We start from the raw sequence: 20,437 nt of genomic DNA on the forward strand, positions 1-20,437 counted from the left end.
CCCCTGGTGTGAGCCCTTGGACCGTCAAGGGGATTGGTCTAGAAGCTGGCTTTTCCCGCTGACAGCAAATAAGTCACCAAAGGAGGGGTCAGAATGGGAACAGACTGGAACTAGGTGAGACCTGGAGCTTGGCTGGAGCTTGGCAGGAACCTGGAGCTTGGTCTAAGCGTGGTAGGAGCCACAGCTTGGCTGGAGCTTGGCAGGAACCTGGAGCTTGGTTGAAACATGGCAGGAACCGGAACTTGGCTGGAGCTTGGCATGACCCTGGAGCTTGGTGGGGCTCGGCAGGAACTGGGGCTAGCAACGCGAAAGCACTGAGGTGCAGTACTGAGCCCTGAAGTGCCCCGCCGACATCATCCTGAGGCGCCTGCCACTGCTTCATGAGAGAGATGCACGCCTAGGCCTGCCATCAGCGGGTTCCCAGATGGATTCAGCTGCTGGCGGTAGCTGTGTGCTGGAGTCGCGACCTCTTCTTCCTGCGCAAGCTTCTTTCTTTTTCTGATGTCCTGCACGTTGTGAGTGTAGGACGTCAGAGTCACAGAACAGAACGAAGCCTTTGTGGGAAGAAGAGGACCTCGGCTGGCGGGGATTGGGGTCCCCCGCCAGGAAAGGTAGGCAACGACGGCGGCGGCTGGGGAGGGTTGGCGGCGGAAGGGGGGTCCAGGGCCAAATCTACGGGGGCCCAGGCCCCCCTGGCCCCACGTAGCTACACCACTGGCGCACATCAAAGTGGGCAGTGTACTCTCTGCACTGCAGAAAGGGGCTCTTTTACTAAGACACTTAGGCGCCTACGCGCATACAACTCATGTCAAATTAGAAATACCACCAGGCGGTAATTCTAATTTTGACGCACGTCCAAAATGCACAGCTGAAAATCATTTCTATTTTCTACCGTGTGGCGCTAACCGGGCGGTAATCGGCAGTTCACTCGCGCTGATGATTACCGCCCAGTTAATGCATGAGACACCACTAAGTGAATGGGGTGGCAGTTAGTTCTCAGGCCCAAAATGGAAGCGCGTTGATTTATATTTTGCCGCACCTCCATTTTCGGCAAAAAAAGGGCCTTTTTTGCAGGCATGCTGAAAAATGGATCTGAGAACATCCAATACATATGCCTACACCAGCGCAGGCCATTTTTCAGTGCACCTTAGTAAAAGGGAAAAGGAAATAGGACTTCATATACTGCCTTTCTGTGGTATTTTGCAACTACATTCAAAGTGGTTTATGTATATACAGGTACTTATTTTGTACCAGGGGCAATGGAGGGTTAAGTGACTTGCTCATAGTCACAAGGAGCTGCAGTGGGAATTGAACTCATTTCCCCAGAATCAAAGTCCACTGTGCTAACCACTAGGCTACGCCTCCAGATAGGTAAGAGAGTAGAAGGAGTTAGAAAATAAGGTGACTAAAGAAAGGTGCACATGAGGTCAGAGAGATGATAAAATGTTATCTCAGCTAGGGTAGGAGTGGATAAACATGTCCTGCTGCAATATGTGCAGCCCGTGTCACTCCTTGTATACTGTATGTGTTTGAGACTATGAAGTTAGTTACTTCTTCCATTAAAGGCCTGGTTGAAGAGCCAAGCATTCACCTGGAATATCAAGTCCCAATTCCCTTTTCCCTATTTGAGATTCTACATGGACTGTTGCTAGTGGAAGAGTAGCCTAGTGGTTAGTGCAGTGGACTTTGATCCTGGGGAACTGAGTTCAATTCCCACTGCAGCTTCTTGTGACTCTGGACAAGTCACTTAACCCTCCATTGTCCCTGGTACAAAATAAGTACCTGAATATATGTAAACCGCTTTGAATGTAGTTGCAAAAACCTCAGAAAGGTGGTATATCAAGTCCCATTTCCCTTCCTCCCCCCCCACCTCTGAAGTATAGACAGTCTTGTGTTAAGCAAAGCCTTTCAAGGAGTGCATTCCAGAGTTCATAGAATACGCTTAGTCAGCACCAATCTTTTAGACACCATATATAAAATTTATTCCTATGCACTGACCGTGAATGTTCAGCAGGAGATAACTGGCTGGCTCCCACTGAATATTCACGGATAGCTGGCCCAGTTAAGTGCTATTTAATCCACCAGGAGCCATTTTTGGCCAGTTAAATGAGTCTTGTATTGTTACTTGAATATTTTTACTGTTGTAATTGCCTATCGATCATGTTTGATTTATTCTTACTGTACACCGCCTTGCGTGAATTCCTTCAAAAAGGCGGTAAATAAATCCTAATAAATAAATACAACTTCCTGTTTCGCATGGGCAAGATGCCAATTGGCACCAGTAATTGATTGCTAGCACCCAAATATCGGTGCTGCTTGGCTTATTAGTCAAATATATTGCACATGCAATTTGGGCGTGCATCCAAATTCATGCGCACAATTTTGATCGCTATATATCACTAATGACATCAACCACAGCTTCCAAATCATGAACTCATGGGCGGATGCATTTCAATTAAAACTGAATGCAGGAAAAACACAGTGTCTCATCCTCTCATCACAACACGAGTAAATACACTATTATAATCACACCAAATTTTACCCTTCCTGTCTCAGACAGCCTGAAAATTCTTGGAGTTACCATTGACCGAAATCTCACACTGGAAAGCCATGTGAAGAATACAACAAAGAAAAGGTTCCACTCAATGTGGAAACTCAAAAGAGTAAAACCTTTCTTCCCAAGGGATATATTTCGCAGCCTGGTACAATGGTGCTAAGTCACCTAGACTACTGCAATGCACTCTACGCTGGTTGTAAAGAAGAAATCATCAAAAAACTTCAAACAGTCCAAAACACTGCAGCCAGACTCATATTTGGTAAAACAAAATACGAAAGTGCCAAACCCCTAAGAGAAAAACTACAGTGGCTCCCACTCAAAGAACTTATTACGTTCAAGGTTTGCACCCTGGTTCAAAAAATCATCTATGGAGATGTCCAAGTCTACACCTGAAAATGAGGTGGATAGAGCGCCGTTCACGGAAGAGAGTGTGTATCAACAACTTGGAAAGCTAAAGGTGGACAAAGCCATGGGGCCTGACGGGATCCACCCCAGAATACTGAGGGAGCTCAGAGAGGTTCTGGCGGGTCCTCTTAAAGACTTGTTTAATAAATCCTTGGAGACGGGAGAGGTTCCGAGGGATTGGAGAATGGCGGAGGTGGTCCCTCTTCACAAAAGTGGGGATAGGGAAGAAGCTGGAAACTACAGGCCGGTAAGCCTCACTTCGGTTATTGGAAAAGTAATGGAAGCCATGCTGAAGGAAAGGATAGTGAATTTCCTGGAAGCCAATAAGTTGCAAGATCCGAGACAACATGGTTTCACCAAAGGGAAATCGTGCCAAACGAATCTCATTGAATTCTTTGACTGGGTGACAGCAGAATTAAATCAAGGACGTGCTATGGACGTCATCTACTTAGATTTCAGCAAGGCTTTTGACACGGTTCCCCACAGGAGGCTCTTGAATAAACTAGAAGGGCTGAAGATAGGACCCGAAGTGGTGAACTGGATTAGGAACTGGTTGACGGGCAGACGCCAGAGGGTGGTGGTAAATGGAGTTCGCTCGGAGGAGGGAAAGGTGAGTAGTGGAGTGCCTCAGGGATCGGTGCTGGGGCCCATTCTGTTCAATATATTTGTGAGTGACATTGCTGAAGGGTTAGAAGGTAAAGTTTGCCTTTTTGCGGATGACACCAAGATTTGCAACAGAGTGGACACCCCGGAGGGAGTGGAAAATGTGAAAAAAGATCTGAAGAAGCTGGAAGAATGGTCTAACATTTGGCAATTAAAATTCAATGCAAAGAAATGCAAAGTGATGCACTTAGGGAGTAGAAATCCACGGGAGACGTATGTGTTAGGCGGGGAGAGTCTGATAGGCACGGACGGGGAGAGGGATCTTGGGGTGATAGTATCTGAGGAACTGAAGGCGACGAAACAGTGCGACAAGGCGGTGGCAGTAGCTAGAAGATTGCTAGGCTGTATAGAGAGAGGAGTGAAAAGCAGAAGAAAGGAGGTTTTAATGCCCCTGTATAAGACGTTGGTGAGGCCCCACCTGGAGTATTGTGTTCAGTTTTGGAGGCCGTATCTTGCGAAGGATGTTAAAAAAAATGGAAGCGGTGCAAAGAAAAGCTACGAGGATGGTATGGGATTTACGTTCCAAGACGTATGAAGAGAGGCTTGCTGACCTGAACATGTACACCCTGGAGGAAAGGAGGAACAGGGGTGATATGATACAGACGTTCAAATATTTGAAAGGTATTAATCCGCAAACGAATCTTTTCCGGAGATGGGAAGGCGGTAGAACGAGAGGACATGAAATGAGATTGATGAGGGGCAGACTCAGGAAAGATGTCAGGAAGTATTTCTTCACAGAGAGGGTGGTGGACGCTTGGAATGCCCTCCCGCGGGAGGTGGTGGAGATGAAAACGGTAACGGAATTCAAACATGCGTGGGATATGCATAGAGGAATCCTGTGCAGAAGGAATGGATCCTCAGAAGCTTAGCTGAAATTGGGTGGCGGAGCAGTTGTGGGGAAGAGGGGGTGGTGGTTGGGAGGCGAGGATAGGGGAGGGCAGACTTATACGGTCTGTACCAGAGCCGGTGATGGGAGGCGGGACTGGAGGTTGGGAGGCGGGAAATACTGCTGGCCAGACTTATATGGTCTGTGCCATGAAAAGGACAGGTACAAATTCAAGGTAAGGTATACACATATGAGTTTGTCATGGGCAGACTGGATGGACCATGCAGGTCGTTATCTGCCGTCATCTACTATGTTACTATGTTACTATGTATGTCAGACCTTATAGACCTACCACCCAGGAACACTAAAAGATCAGCACGCACATTCCTGAATCTCCACTTCCCCAGCTGCAAAGGACTAAAATACAAATTAACACATGCATCCAGCTTTTCCTACATAAGCACGCAGTTTTTGAATGCATTACCACTTGACATGAAAAAAAAATGCATGACCTAATCAACTTTCGGAAATCACTAAAGACCTACCTCTTCAACAGAGCATACCACAACGATCCATCATATGAACTTTAGCGCATTACCACTGGATCTGTTTTTTTTCAAATGTGATCTCTTTATACCTGATTGCTTAATTCCACTATCACGTCTCCCATGTTCTTTATGTAATTACCAGTTGTACCTTTTACTCTGGAATGGCGATAGCCAAGACGGAACAATGTAAACCACATTGAGCCTGCAAATGGGTGGGAAAATGTGGGATACAAATGCAACAAATAAATAAATAGATAGATAGATTTAGAGAGATAATATTATCCAAAGGCAAAAAAACCTTTGCAAATGGCACGTTGCAGGCTGCAGTGTGTAGTGCTATCACAAATGACACACACAAATGTCTGATGTTTTACCTTGTGATGTCCCCTGTTTCAAGTTTCAGACCTGATATACCGCAAATCATTATAATAAATCTAAGCGGTATATAGAAATACAAATAAATATACATTTTCATAAATGATCAAAGGAAAATAGAAATGAGATAGACAGTGACAGAGTGAGCAAAGGACAGATGGGGCCAAATAGATATTTATTTATTTATTTATTTATTTATTTATTTGTAGCATTTGTATCCCACATTTTCCCACCTATTTGCAGGCTCAATGTGGCTTACATTTGCCGTAATGGCGGTTGCCATTTCCGGGTCATGGAATTACAAGTGGTATTGCATTAAGGTGCATACATATATGGTAGCATACATGGAATCATAACATACATGGAACAGTTCATGGTATAAATATGTATCACGTGTATATATACATGATAAGGAAGAATACATTATGGTAATGCATGAAGGTTCCTGAGTAATAGATTGGATTGAAACATACATTAGGTCGTCAAATATGGAAAGATCGTATTCGGCATAAGGATTAGAAAGGTAGGGTTTGTTCATTAGTAGCAGAGAGGTTAATCAGTCAAGTGATCAGATTTCAATTATGTCTAGGTCTTATAAAGTCTAATTATTTAGTATTTAAGATGGATGTTTATGGTATGCCTTCTTGAACAGATCTGTTTTCAGTAGCCTTCAGAAGATGGTTAGGTCTTACGTTGTTTTTATGGCCTTCGGTAGTGCGTTCCATAGCTGCGTGCAAATGTATGAGAAACTGGTCACGTATGTTGATTTATATTTTAGTCCTTTGCAGTTAGGGTAGTGGAGATTGAGGAATGAGCGTGCTGATCTTTTTGCGTTTCTGGTAGGCAGGTCTATCAGGTCTGACATATAGGTCGGGGCTTCCCCGTGGACGATTTTGTGGACTAGAGTGCAAACTTTGAACGCAATTCGTTCTTTTAATGGGAGCCAGTGTAGTTTCTCTCTTAGGGGTTTGGCGATTTTGTATTTCGCTTTCCCAAATATGAGTCTAGCTGCTATGTTTTGAGCGGTTTGTAGCTTTTTAATGATTTGTTCTTTGCATCTGGCATAAATCTGACATTATTTTGTGATGTGATGCGATGTGATGTGACATATCTCTTGTATCCCACCAACTCCCATTAACCAGTGGTTCAAAGCTGTTAACAGAAAGAAATGTAAAAAATATGAATTAAAAAAAACACTAAAGTTATGTTTCAACAAATGTCTTCAAATTTTTACGAAACTGAAAATAACTACAAGAACTTCATAATACATATGAAAGTGAAAGCCAAAATTGAGGGGTCTGATAACAGAATGAGGACTCCAGAATCGTTTTATATTTCATACCAGAAAAAGAAGGGAGTAACAATCAAAATGGATCTCATGATCTTGAGCTATCACGAGCCACAGGAAATCAAATTAAAAAAGATGTTCTGGAGATGTACCATCAAATACCTTACTATGCCGTACTTTGTATTGTTATTTGAATATATTTACTGCTGTAATTGTCTATTGCTCATGATTGATTTATTCTTACTGTACACAGCCTTGAGTGAATTCCTTCAGAAAGGAAGTGGAGGAGTAGCCTAGTGGTTAGTGCAGTGGACTTTGATCCTCGGGAACTGGGATCAATTTCCCCTTCAACTCCTTGTGACCTTGGGCAAGTTACTTAATCCTCCGTTGCCCCAAGCACTAAAATTTAGATTGTGAGCCCTCTAGGGACAGAGAAAGTACCTGTATATAATATGTACAGCACTGCATAAGTCCAGTAGTGCCATAGAAATTATTAGGGGTAGAAAGACGATAAATAAATCCTAATATGTAAATATCTTAAAAACTAAACAAGCTATCTTAAACAAAACTCTCAGATGAATGGGAAGCCAGTGCAGAGTAGCATCCACCAGCAAGAAGCTCTGAGAAATAATAGCAGAATATTCAACGCATCAAGGAATGCCTGATAGTTGTAAGATTTAAGGTTGGATTTCAGCCTCTTGAGAGAGTATTCAGATCTGATATCTTGAGGCAGCACATTTTATATGGCCAGCACCAAGACACTAAAGGGTCCTTTTACTATGTTGCTTAAGCGCCTACGTGTTCCCAAAACACATCAATTGCAAGTTACCTCCCAGCTACTGCATGGCCCGGGCGGTAATTTCATTTTTTACGCGCGTCCACTTCGCACGTTGGAAAATATATTTTATTTTCCGGCACACAGCAAACACTGGGTGGTAATCGGCATTGTACGCGCATTGACCATTACCGCCTAGTTAACGTGCGAGACCTTACCACTACGTGAATGGGTGGCAGTAAGGTCTCAGACCCAAAATGGACGTGCGCCAATTTTGATTTTGCCGCACGTCCATTTTCGGCAAAATTTTTAAAAAGGCCTTTTTTTACAGGCACGCTGAAAACGGATCTGCGCGCCTCCAAAATATGCGTCTACACTAGCACAGCCCATTTTTCAGAGCACCTTAGTAAAAGGACCCCTAAAGCAGGAAGCCTAGGGACAGTGTAATGTGATATTACGATGAGAAGAGATAATTAGGAGATAATGTGGAGTTTTCTGCAATTAAGTTCATCATCCTCTAAGGCTTTTTCCCATTGTGTATCAGTGGAAAAAGATCTTGATGAATCACATCCTAATAAATGTATCATTCATGCTTGTTAAAAATACCTTGTCATTCTTATCTCACCACCAAAACTCATTGGGAATAGGAAAAGAGGTGACTGGGTCAGACCAATGGTTCATCTAGCCCAGTATCCTGTTTTCCAAACAGTGGCCAAGCCAGGTCACAAGTACCTGGCAGAAACCTAAATTGTGGCAATATTCCATGTAGAACCCCAAAGAATAGCAAGATTCTGGAATCCTAAAGAGTGACAAGATTCCATATAGAATCTCAGAGTATCAACATTCCATACTACAAATCCCAGGGCAAGCAGTTGCTTCCCATGTCTGTCTCAATAGCAGACTATGGACTTTTCCTCCAGGAACTTGTCAAAAGCTTTTTTTAAACCTTGATGCATTAACTGCTGTTACCACCTCCTCCAGCAAAGAGGTCCAGAGCTTAACTATTCGTTGAGTGAAAAAATATTTCCTCCTATTTGTTTTAAAAGTATTTCCATGTAACTTCCTCGAGTGTCCCCTAGTCTTTGTACTTTTGGAACAAGTAAAAAATTGATTTACTTCTACTCTTTCTACACCACTCAGGATTTTGTAGACCTCAATCATATCTCCCCTCATCCGTCTCTTCTCCAAGCTGAAGAGCCCTAACCTCTTTAGCCTTTCCTCATACGAGAGGAGTTCCATTCCCTTTACCATTTTGATCGCTCTTCTTTGAACCTTTTCTAGTTCCGCTATATCTTTTTTGTTTAGGAGTTTTAAGATCAAACATACACTATTTGTGTTCTTATACGATCTTATTCCAGTATCTGCATCGGTATCACACAAACCTAAATGTGGCTTGTGAGCAAAGGTTTAGTGAATATATCGATCATTTTGAGAGCAGTTGAGAAAAAAATCTCATCGGATACGTAGCTCTTGTTGTTTCAGAGTACATTTCTTCTTTGTCCTGCTTTTTCCAATTTAGTTTGATGACATGTGTTTTGCCTTATTCTGCCATTTGGAATACAGGTGTACAACTGTGTTTGTGATGGATGGCTGCTAGTTTAGAAAAGTCAATCCACAGCACAGTCTCACACGTGCAAGTCATATCACCGATGAGAAGTCTTACATATTGTCGACTCCATAGTGCAGAGTTCTAGAAGCTATGTCAGTCCTACAGTAAATTGGATTTCTGGCAGGTTGGAGCAACATGAAAAGTATACAGAAACGATACTGTACGCAAGATATCAAAACCATACAGGTCCTTATAATAACAATAGAAGATCTCTTATATTCTGCAAATACCTATTATAAGCTCAAAGTGGATTACAGTCAGAGATAAGGTCAGCTACCTTGGAAATCCAACAACAGTATCTATCGCAGATTTATCATCATCAAGCCGAAAAATTTTTAGATGCATTATATTTCGAAAATAAAGCTGTTTTTAAGGCCTTCCTGAAAAGAATGTAACTTGATTCTGAAATTATTTTTATAGCTAATGAATTCCACGACTTTGCCGTCAAATATGAAAAAGAAGAGGCAAACGTTTTTAATGATGTCATACCTCTTGGACTTGGAAAAATCAACCTTACTTGATTTCCGGAAGATCATTTTGACGTTCGACCTGTAATATGAATGAAGTCGTTTACATAGGGGCCTGAGTATGGAGCTCATTTTCAAAAGAGGAAAACGGTCCAAAAAAATAGCATGAATCTGCATTTGGACGTTTTTCTCACAAAAATGTCCAAATTGGTATTTCCAAAACCAATTTTCAGACGTTTTTCTATGAAGTTCATCAGAAGTGCATTCAAATCACAATGGGGCATCTCAGGAGTGTGTTAAAAGGTGGCAAAACTCAGCATTTATGTATGATAAAGAACAACTCAACACCTCATCATGGTTCCAGATTGAAATGCTAAAGCAACCAGACCAGCGTAGGCAGATGGGAAAAATTTTCCCCACCCCAAATCAGCCCTAAACCAGCCCAAAACCCACCCAAAGTCAAACCCCGCCTCCAACGTCACCAACCCCGCCCCCAATGTCACCGACCCCGCCCCTGACGGCACCTCTGACGTCGTTAGCCCCGCCCCTGATGTCACCTCTGATGTCATTAACCCCGCCCCTGATGTCAACCTTACCCCGGAAAAGCTTCTATTGGACCAAATTGGACCAATAGAAGCCCCGGAAAAGCTTCTATTGGACCAAATTGGACCAATAGAAGCCCCCGAAAAAAGCGCAAACCCCGCACAGCTGCAACGAAAAAGAAGCCCAATTTCCCGCAGCCCGCAGCCCGCAGCCTTCGAAAATTTCCAACATCCTGGCTTAAAAACCAGCCCAATTGGGTGGGAAACCCACCCATCTGGCAACACCGTTACCAGACACACCCACACATTTCTTCCCTTGGTCTCAAAAGACTAATGTTTCTTGTAATGTTTTGTTTAAAACTCTTAGAACTGTTTTTAATGAACTTGATTCAGTTGTCACACATCCCGTAACACATACTATGTACATCCCAATTTGGAACAATCCAAAATTCAAAATTAACAATTGTTGCATAAATTGGAATACTTGGAAAAAAGCTGGTATAGGGACTCTCAATGATGTTATAAAAGGTAATTCTTGGCTACCTTTTGCCCAAATAAGTTTAAAATATGGTCTTAAAAGTTCTCAATACCATAAATGGGTTCAACTCAAACACTGTGTAACTAACTCCGTAGATATAAAAAAAATTAACTACTGATTACCCTTCTTGTTGGCAACTTTGCAAGTCTTTTATGACTTCCAAAAAAGTTGCATCTAAATGGTACAAAATACTACAGTTAGCTAAATTCAAAGAACCTACTTATACCATGCAATCATGGGAATGCGATCTAAATGCCCAACTAGATGAAAAAACTTGGGAAAAATTTTGGTTTAAAATTTCTCATACCACCAAATCAGCGTCCATTTCACAATCTATGTTCTACTTAGCACACAGAGCCCTATGGACTCCTGCTAAACTCGCCGAATTGAACACAATAAAACCAAAAAAACAGTGCGAATAAATGCTGGACCTGTGAAAAAGGTGTTGGAAATCTTAAACATATCATCTATTCTTGCCCATATATTCAAGAATATTGGAATTCTGTATGGGACACAATCCACCTTATAATTGAAAGAGAAAAACGCCTAGATTTCGACCCAAATCGGGAGATAGACGTTTATCTCACAAAAACGAATAAATCGGTATAATGGAAAGCCGATTTTTGGACGTTTTCAACTGCACTCCATCGCGGAAGAGTACAAAGTTGACGGGGGCGTGTCGGAGGCGTGGCGAAGGTGGAACTGGGGCATGGTTATCGGCCGAGGAGAGATGGGCGCCTTTCGCCGATAATGGGAAAAAAGTATGCGTTTGTAGCTAGAATTTAGGGCACTTTTCCTGGACCCTGTTTTTTCATGAATAAGGCCCCAAAAAGTGCCCTAAATGACCAGATTACCCCCAGAGGGAATCGGGGATGACCTCCCCTGACTCCCCCAGTGGTCACTAACCCCCTCCCACCACAAAATATGCCGTTTCACAACTTTTTATTTTCACCCTCAAATGTCATACCCACCTCCCTGGCAGCAGTATGCAGGTCCCTGGAGCAGTTGTTAGGGGGTGCAGTGGACTTCAGGCAGGTGGACCCAGGCCCATCCCCCCCTACCTGTTACAATTGTGCTGCTTAATGCTTAGTCGTCCAACCCCCCCAAACCCACTGTACCCACATGTAGGTGCCCCCCTTCACCCCTTAGGGCTATAGTAATGGTGTAGACTTGCGGGCAGTGGGTTTTGAGGGGGATTTGGGGGGCTCAACACCCAAGGGAAGGGTGCTATGCACCTGGGAGCTCTTTTACCTTTTTTTTTGTTTTTGTAAAAGTGCCCCCTAGGGTGCCCGATTGGTGTCCTGGCATGTGAGGGGGACCAGTGCACTACGACTCCTGGCCCCTCCCACGAACAAATGCCTTGGATTTATTTGTTTTTGAGCTGGGCGCTTTCATTTTCCATTATCACTGAAAAACAAAAACGCCCAGCTCACAAATTGTCGAATAAAACATGGACGTCTATTTTTTTTTTTTAAATACGGTTCGGTCCACCCCTTCACGGACCCGTTCTCGGAGATAAACACCCATGGAGATAGACGTTTTCGTTCAATTATGCCCCTCAATATCTTCCACCTTGAATATTCAAGATGTTTTATCATATAATATAGTTATATGTGGATCACTAACGTTACAATCATCAATAGACAAACATCAAGCACAATTACTGGATTTAGTGTTACATCAAGCCCTTAGAACACTTTTCTTTTGTTGGAAAGATCTTGACAAAGTAACTTATTTATCATGGTGGAATTCTGTGTGTATTTTAGCTAAATATGAATATGCTGCGGCTGAAAAACATAACTCACTTGTTAAGTACAACAAAATATGGTCTCCTTTACTAAACTCACTACGTAATAACCTTTGTCAGAATTGAAATTATGTATTACTCCTGTGACTTATGATTATGATCTGTTATCGAAATAATCCCGGACTTGCCCTAACTTGAACATGTATGCTGATGCTTGTTACTGTTAACTTGTTAAGCTGGCTAATTGCTTTATTTTAGCCATTTGTTATCATTTATAAAACACAATAAAAATATTGGAACTAAAAAAAAAAAAAAAAAGGTGGGATCTGGGCGTTTCTAACTCTTGGACGTTTTTTCAGCCACAATGGAACAATACAAAACCATCCAGGACTAAAACTAAGACATTTTGAGCGGGAGGGCATTCCAAGCATCTACCACTCTCTCCATGAAAAAACACTTCCTGACATTTTTCTTGAGTCTGCCCCACTTCAATCTCATTTCACGTCCTCTAGTTCTACCGCCTTCCCATCTCCGGAAAAGGTTCGTTTGCGAATTAATACCTTTCAAATATTTGAACGTCTGTATCGTATCACCCCTGTTTCTCCTTTCCTCCAGGGCATACATGTTCAGGTCCGCAAGTCTCTCCTCATACGTCTTACTGCAGCTTGGTAAAAGGCCTCCTCAGGGCCTCTTTTTTATCAAGCCGCACTAGCAGCTCCTGGTGCTGTAATGCCGACAGAGCCCGCTCCGTCGACATTGCCATGAGGGAACTGTTAGCGCAGCTTGATAAACGAGGCCCTTGTTCAAATAGGCGCCAATTAACTTTAAGTACCAATAATAGCCCTCGAGTGCGGTAACTCCATTTTGGCGCGCGTACACGCTTATGCGGCTTAGTAAAAGGGCCCCAAAGCTTTAAAGCCAGGATTGAAGTCCTGATTTTAAGATACACAGCACCAAGGTAGATTTCCGCATATTTCAACGAGCGTGTCATCTCAGCCATCTCCCTGTCCCTGTTTATTTTACAGAAAGTGAGGGCTGATTAGTCAGAGAAGGAGAGAGACAGGAAACAAGAGAAGAGGTGTCAAGGGGTCTTGAGCTCGGCCTTCGCATTCATGTTGATGAGTTAAGAACAGATTTTGTAGATGCCGTTTCGGCACTCTGTGGGTGGTATCCTGATATTAAATACTCAGTAGCTGAAGTTCCCACAGTAAAAAATAGTCCATCTTTCATACCATAAAAGGGATTTCAGGGTTTTCCCCCATCCCTTTTCCCTTTTTGTAGATTCTGGGTTCAGTCCTTTAGAGACTTATATATTTAAAAAACATTTTGGACTTTCCCCAACATGTAGATTGAAACAAAGAGAATATATCATAATTCCAAGTTTTAAAAGGCCATTTTCAACCAGCCAGGAAAGTCATTCATAATTTTACTTTGTTGCAGGTTAAGCTTGTCTCTCCATTTGTATTTATTTAAGAAAGAATCTGTTTAAAAAAACAGCGTCACTTTGCATTTATTCTCCTTTACATCTAGCTTCGTAGTCACAGGTCATAAAAAATGCACTCTAGATCTCATCAAATCTATTTTCTTGCTGTGTCATTGTATAGATTGATCCTTGTCGAATTGCAAATGTTTGTACTTCATGGGTAGGTCAATTTTCAGTGATTTACATGGTAAACGGTGTTTTATTTTTAAAGGCAAATCTTAGTTAGGATTCTTCTATGATCTGTACCAACAGACCTGTAAAGACGGGTCAGGATCAAGCAAGATTATTTTATACCTCATTCATATAATATGTATGAGTGTGGGTTGTTAAGTAGGTCTATGGGGGAGGGGAAGGCATTTTAAGGTTGATTAGAGAGCAAAATGTTGTTCACCGGAAATATGGTTGGATTATTAATTAAGTCAAACATGCATGGGATAAATGGGAAATGGGACTTGATATACCGCCTTTCTGAGGTTTTTGCAACTACATTCAAAGCAGTTTACATATATTCAGGTACTTTAATTTGTGCCAGGGGCAATGGAGGGTTAACTGACTTGCCCAGAGTCACAAGGAGCTGCAGTGGGAATTGAACTCAGTTCCCCCAGGATCAAAGTCCACTGCACTAACCACTAGGCTACTCCTCCACTAAACACAAAGGAATCCTGTTTAGAAGGATTGGATCCACAGAATCTTAGCGGAGATTGGGTGGCGATGCTGGTAATTGAGAAGCAAAACCGGTGCTGGGCAGACTTCAACAGTCTACGCCCTGATCGTGACTGAATAGGTAGGGATGGGTTTGAGTGTAAATTTTAAGAGGCTTCGACGTTAGCTTCAGAACTTTTAGTACAAGAAGAGTGCTGGGCAGACTTCTACGATCTGTGCCCTGAAAATGGCAAGGACAAATCAGACTAGGGTATAAAGTATCACGTACCATGTAAAATGAGTTTATCTTGTTGGGCAGCTGGATGGACCGTACAGGTCTTTATCTGCCATCATTTACTATGCTACTATGTTACTCTTTGGGGTTCTACATGGAATGTTGCTACTAATTGGGATTCTGGAATCTTGTAACTCTTTAGGATTCCAGAATCTTCAGAACTTTTAGTACAAGAAGAGTGCTGGGCAGACTTCTATGGTCTGTGCCCTGAGAATGGCAAGGACAAATCAAACTCGGGTATAAAGTATTGCATATCAAGTAAAATGAGTTTATCTTGTTGGGCAGACTGGATGGACCGTACAGGTCTTTATTTGCTGTAACTTACTATATTTCTATGTTTACTATGGCTATGCTGAGGCCAAAATAATAAAACCACTCTTCCATCTATTGGCATGGTGTTGTGGTATTGTGGCTTCATATAAAACTCTCTGGCTTGGAGGGCAGTCCTGTGGACTGCGTGATTTGGTCAGTGGCGTTCCTAGGGGGGGCTGACACCTGGGGTGGATCGCCGATGCGCCCCACCCCCCGGGTGCAGCGTCCCCGCCGGATGCAGCGCGCCCCCCCCCCCCCCCCCGGCGAAAGGACACCCCCTGCGAAAGAACCCCCCGGGTGCACGCCGCTGGTGGGGGTGCCGCACGCGCCTGTCCTTCGTTTGTTCCATGCTCCCGCTCTGCCCCGGAACAGGAAGTAACAGGAAGCCATAATGGAACAAAATGTCTAGGGCGAAAACTATGCTTCTGTCTAGACCTGATGAATAAAGCACAAAAAGGTGCCCTAAATGACCAGCTGATCGTTGGAAGGATTCAGGGATGCTCCTCCCCTTTACTCCCTCAGTGGGCACTGACCACCCTCCCACCCCCAAAAGTGTGAACAACGGTACTCATCAGCCTCTATGCCAGTCTCAGATGTTAAAAGTCAGGTCCATTAGAACAGTATGCAGGTCCCTGGAGTAGTGTACATAAGTACATAAGTAGTGCCACACTGGGAAAAGACCAAGGGTCCATCGAGCCCAGCATCCTGTCCACTACAGCGGCCAATCCAGGCCAAGGGCACCTGGCAAGCTTCCCAAACATACAAACACTGCAGACAGGTGGACCCAGGCCCATACCTCCTCCTACCTGTTACACTTATGGTGGAAACTATGAGCTCTCCAAAACTCACCAGAAACCTACTGTACCCACAAATAGGTGCAGAGCCACCGCTGGAAGTCTAGGCAGCCATTTTTAAAAGGCGATGCGGCAGCAAGAGGGGCAACGACAGCGGGCAGGAAAGACCGGGGATCTTTCCTGCCCCGAAGAATCCACTAGACCACCAGGGTGGCTTCAGGTATGTGCCGGGAGGGCGACTTGTGGCTCAGGGGAGGAGAGGCAAAGCAGTTAGATTGCCGGTAGCAGGGAGCGGGAGGGAGCCGCTGCGGGACCCCTGGGAGTGTGAGGCCTTGTGCAACAGCCCCCGTCACCCCTGCCTAAGACTGGCCCTGTGTAGGTGCTCCCTTCACCCATAAGGGTTATTGTAGTGGCATACAGTTGGGGGTAGTGGGTTGGGGTGCGTTTTGGAGGGCTCAGCAGTGCCCCCTAGGGTGCCCAAATGCTTTCCTAGGATGTCTAGGGAACCAGTCTTCTAAAAATGATACAGGAGTATAGGTTAGTTCATAGTAAGAGAAATCATCTATTCTGATTTCAGCCTGTAGCAGGGGCATAGCCAGACTTTGGCAGGAGGGGGGTCCAGAGCCTGAGGTGAGGGGGCACATTTTAGCCCCCCCCCCCCCGGCGCCGCCGACACCCCCTGCCATTGCCAACACCCCCGCCGCCACCCGCCACCACCAACAACAACTTTGACCCCCCCCCCCCGCCAATGACCCTCTTGACCTCCCCTACTAGGGTTACCATATGGCTCCAGAAAAAGGAGGACGGATTGAGCCAGCCGGGTTTTACTTCCATTGCTTTCAAAGCAATGGAAGTAAAACCCGGCTGGCTCAATCCGTCCTCCTTTTTCTGGAGCCATATGGTAACCCTTCCCCTGCCGCCACCAACCCTCCCCCACCGTCATCGTCACCTACCTTTGCTGGAAGGGGACCCCAACCCCTGCCAGATGAGGTTCTCTTCTTCCTTCGTTCTGTTTCTGAGTCTGATGTCCTGCAGGACGTTAGACTCAGAAACAGAATGAAGGAATAAGAGGGCCTCGGCTGGCGGGGGTTGGGGTCCCCCACCAGCAAAGGTAGGCGATGGTGGGTTGATGGCGGGTTGGCGGCGGGAGGGGGGGGTCGAGAGCCTCATTGGCAGGGGGATCCAGGTCCAAATCTATGGGGACCCAGGCCCCCGTGGCCCCACCGTAGCTGCGCCCCTGGTCTGTAGATGTGCAAACAGAATTTAATCTCAGGTCCTGTTCCCACAAAGTCAAAAGAATTTTCAACCAGCTTGCTTCTTTTTTGAAACTCTGATTTCGTTCCTCTTTTTCTTCTCAGACTATAATGGGTGCATTTGTTTAACGTGCCTTAGGAATACTTAAAGAAAAGTTCAGTAAAGAAAAAAAACAACATTTTGACTGCACTTGGAAAATGATCTAATAATGTGGGAAAGTTGTGTTTAGCCGATGTTATTTTTTCACCCACTTCTGAGCTCTTTGAGGCTACGTTTCCCCTTGGTTATGACAGCTATTGCCACCCACCTTAGCTCTTCCTGCCTCTGCCATAACACAATCTCTTTGTTGTTTTATCTAATCAGATTCAGAGGTTCTGCTATGGTTGGCTCTTTCAGAACATTCAAAGAGGTTAGATTTCTTATTTCCCAGGCTTCAGAAGAACTAAAAATAACCAAGCCAGAATCTGAAACGCAAAGCTGACAGCTCCGCCAGCATCGCGGAAGGATCTTCTGTTGGGTCCGTCAAGAAATGAAACAGTCGGGCTCAGTCAGATTTTATCGAGATTGTTCACAAGTACACACTGTTTAATATTCCTTAAGCTCCGTTTATTTCACTAATGTTCTTTCTGGATTTGATACATTGTTTCCATCCCTGTATTATCTCTGTGATACTTTGTACCATACTTTGTATGCCGCACTGGACCTGCTATTGAGCGGGAACGAGTGGGGTATAAATGCCACAAATACATAAATAAATTAACAACCACAGTTTTCTTAAACAAAACACACTTTGGGGGTACAATTTTGTAAGTCATTTCTGCGTGGACAACAGCAGCTTGGAGTTCATTTTATCTTTAAATCATTTTTATTAGCAAACGGATAGAAACACATTATCTGCCAAATACATTAAATCCACACAGAAAGACAATCTATAGCCACCGTTAAAGGAAATGACGATGCTAATAATAATCATAATCATAATAAAATGCATTTATAACCCGCATTATCACAACATTCTAAGCAAGGAACAAATCACATACATAATAATAAAATATTACAAGCAACATAGTAACAATCAGCAATATAGACAACATGACAACAAATGTATTTAGTTGGATTTTGCTCACACCATTTTCAGTAGTAGCTTAAGGTGAGTTACATTCAGGTACTCTGGATATTTCTCTGTCCCAGGAGGGTTCACAATCTAAGCTTGTACCTGAGGCAATGGAGGGTTAAGTGACTTGCCCAAGATCACAAGGAGCAGCAGCAGGATTTGAACTTGCCACCTCTGGATTGCAAGACTGGTGCTCTAATCACTAGGCCACTCCTCCACTACAGCAACATTCCATGTAGAATCTCAGATAATATCAACATTCCTTATAGAATCTCAAATAGTAGCAACATTCCATGTAAAATCTTAGATAGTAGCAACAGAATCTCAAATAATTTATTTGGATTTTGCTCACACCTTTTTCAGTAGTAGCTCAAGGTGAGCTCCATTCAGGTACACTGAGTATTTCTCTGTCACTGGAGGGCTCACAATCTAAGTTTGTACCTGAGGAAATGGAGAGTTAAGTGACTTGCTCCTCTACTATAGCAACATTCCATGCAACATTCCATGTAGAATCTCAAATAGTAGCAACATTCCATGTAGACCAACATTCCATGTAGACTCTCAGATAATATCAACATTCCATATAGAATCTCAAATAGTAGCAAAAGAATCTCAAATAATTTATTTGGATTTTGCTCACACCTTTTTCAGCAGGAGCTCAAGGTGAGTTACATTCAGGTACTCTGGATATTTCTCTGTCCCAGGAGGGCTCACAATCTAAGTTTGTACCTGAGGAAATGGAGAGTTAATTGACTTGCTCCTCTACTATAGCAACATTCCATGTAGAATCTCAAATAGTAGCAACATTCCATGTAGACCAACATTCCATGTAGACTCTCAGATAATATCAACATTCCATATAGAATCTCAAATAGTAGCAAAAGAATCTCAAATAATTTATTTGGATTTTGCTCACACCTTTTTCAGCAGGAGCTCAAGGTGAGTTACATTCAGGTACACTGAGTATTTCTCTGTCACTGGAGGGCTCACAATCTAATTTTATACCTGAGGCAATGGAGGTGACTTGCCCAAGATTGCAAGGAGCAGTAGGGGGATTTGAATCAGCCACTGCTGGATATGAAGACTGATGCTCTACGCCTTCACTGTATCCACAACCTGCATTACCATGACATTCTAAGCAAGGAACAAAAATCACAACTATAACAAAATACTATAAAAAACAAGATAATAACAATCAGTAATAAAGACAAAATGACAACAAGATGATGATGATAATAATAATAAAATTTATTTATATCCTGCATTACCACGACAACAAAAAAAATCACATACATAATAATAAAATATTACAAACAACATAATAACAATCAACAATATAGACAAAACTACCCCCCCCCTTTTACAAAGCCACAATAGCGGCTGCAGGTGCAGTAATGCCGACACAGCCCAGTCAAAGTGAATGGGCTGTGTCAGCATTATCGCATAGCCTTGTAAAAGGAGGGGTAAATGTGACACGTTATGATCATGCTCTCATTGTTCTATTGGTCCATATACTTGGAGGAAAAAAATGAGTTTTAAATTCCTTCTTAAATTGTGATAAATCCTGTATTGTATGAAGTTCAATTGGTAATGCGTTCCATAATTTCGGATCTGCAATATCAAAAATGGAAGATTTATTCTCCATTCTTACCAGCAGAAAAGATGGAATGTCAAGGAGATTTTTCTGAGAAGATCTTAGAAGGTTCAAAACTCTGCTGCCCGTCTCGTCTTCCGCCAGGGTCGCTTTACTCATACTACCCCTCTCCTCAAGTCGCTTCACTGGCTCCCTATCCATTTTCGCATCCTGTTCAAACTTCTTCTACTAACCTATAAATGTACTCACTCTGCTGCTCCCCAGTATCTCTCCACACTCGTCCTTCCCTACTCCCCTTCTCTCGTGCGCTCCGATCCATGGATAAATCCTTATCTGTTCCCTTCTCCACTACTGCCAACTCCAGACTTCGCGCCTTCTGTCTCGCTGCACCCTACGCCTGGAATAAACTTCCTGAGCCCCTACGTCTTGCCCCATCCTTGGCCACCTTTAAATCTAGACTGAAAGCCCACCTCTTTAACATTGCTTTTGACTCGTAACCACTTGTAACCACTCGCCTCCACCTACCCTCCTCTCTTCCTTCCCGTTCACATTAATTGATTTGATTTGCTTACTTTATTTTTTGTCTATTAGATTGTAAGCTCTTTGAGC

The sequence above is a fragment of the Microcaecilia unicolor genome, chromosome 3 (assembly GCF_901765095.1).
Source record: "Microcaecilia unicolor chromosome 3, aMicUni1.1, whole genome shotgun sequence".
Taxonomy (NCBI): Eukaryota; Metazoa; Chordata; class Amphibia; order Gymnophiona; family Siphonopidae; genus Microcaecilia; species Microcaecilia unicolor.